This window comes from Lolium rigidum, chromosome 7 (assembly GCF_022539505.1).
Source record: "Lolium rigidum isolate FL_2022 chromosome 7, APGP_CSIRO_Lrig_0.1, whole genome shotgun sequence".
NCBI classification, from domain to species: domain Eukaryota; kingdom Viridiplantae; phylum Streptophyta; class Magnoliopsida; order Poales; family Poaceae; genus Lolium; species Lolium rigidum.
Genome location: NC_061514.1, coordinates 87,087,787 through 87,089,661, shown reverse-complemented (window position 1 = coordinate 87,089,661; position 1,875 = coordinate 87,087,787).

Here is a 1,875-nt window from a genome sequence, read left to right as displayed (position 1 = left end):
TCGTTAATTCATATGTGTTAGAACACCACCCCGCCGACGTGGAGGAAGACCTGTGGCGGTTTATTAGAAAACAGACAAGAGAAAAGTGATATTCTATTTCCTTACCATTTTGGGTGAGTGTTTTGTCTTGAGCACATTCTCTTTTGTTTACTCCATGCATGGTATGTGGCTAATCGATGAGTTATGCATGACTGTGCATGTATCGTGTCCGCAGGTTCCACTGGATTCTTATGGTAATTAAAGTTCGGACCTCCTCGGTTCTCGTCCACGACTCTCTGAATATGGATCCGGCGCTTTGGGGCGACATGAGAAAAATGATGCAAAAGTAATTATTTTCATTCATTTGCGCTCTATATCGATCGGCCTATTTCGTTCATCATTTCCTAATATCAAGTAACTAATTAATAACTCTCTTGTTTATTTAATTTTCTTTGCCTCGTAGGGTTTGGAGACGGTTCGTAGATACCAAGGTCGGTGAATTCAAAAAAGAGCTACATTTTAAAATGGCAAAGTGCTGACGACCGGGGATACTCAGCCACCGGGGACCAATCTATGTGGATACTATGTTTGTGAGAGGATCCGAGATACTCGCAATGAGCGGGACCGGACGTGTGAGAACAACATCCCGAGGAATAACCTCCGGAAGACGCTTAGTCCGAAGCTCGCTTCCGACCACTTCAAGAGGAACTAGCTGGATGGTTGGCGAGGAAGTCATCGATCCTAGAGGAGAACACTATTACGATGACGTAGATCTTTATGTGCACCGGAATTTGTAACTAACTTGTTCAAAATTGTATATGGTCATCCGATATTGAATATATATTGTATATGGTCATCCGATATTGAATATATATTGTATATTCCTCTTGAATTCTTTTTGGTTCTAATTTCAAATTTGTTTGAAATTGTACATTCATATGCATGTATGTATACAGTGCCGTAGAATATGTGAAACTCCTTCAAAATTAAAACCCAAAAGAAATAAAATAATACAAATTAAAAAGAAACCAGATTTAGGGGAGGGGGCTAAACCCTAAACCCCTGCGGAGGCCTTTAGTCGCGGTTGGCCGGAAGAACCGCGACTAAAGGTCCTCCGCCTCCCAGCGCCGCCTGCGGCCCACGTGGATGGGCCTTTAGTCGCGGTTCGTAAGGAACCGCGACTAAAGGGGGGGGCCTTTAGTCGCGCTACTTTGGTCGCGGTTGGGCCACCGCGACTAATGGCAGTTGCCAACCGCGACCAAAGCCCCTTTTTCCACTAGTGGAGTACAATGATTAATGTTTAATTCGACGTGCATGCATTAGTGCACCTCCAGCAGATAGCTAGCAGCACCGCAATTGAGCCTACTCCACCTTTCGTTCGACCTCGCACTGTATCATGGGCAAGAGTGATGACAACATTTTGGAGGCCGGCCGGGGCACCTTGCATGCATTGCAAGCAAAGCAAAGCTAAACCTCCACTTCATTATTATCTTTGCCTTCTCTGAAACTGCCACGTACTGCTAAGTTCACCACTCAGATACTCATCAGTGTCAAAAAAAAAAGGTGTTTTCCTGCAATGGCTCTTCTCGAACCTTCCGTCCAAAAGAAAAAAGTCAGTCCACAGCTCGATTTCTCGGTTGTTGGTGGCATTTGGCATTTGCCAAACGAGCATCAGCCGACACTACGTCGGAGCCGATGTCTGGCGGTATCTAACCACTTCTTCCTGGACCGTGCACGGAAGCAGTGCTTCCGCTGTGCTTGTCGGAGAACTGCAGCCACCAGATAGCTCTGCTTAGCGACGGGGTTTAGTTAGCAAATTGTCGGTGGCATGCATGGGACGCGCTGAATGCGTAAGGTGGGCGGAGCTTTTTTCCTCCTAATAATTGGAATGAATCT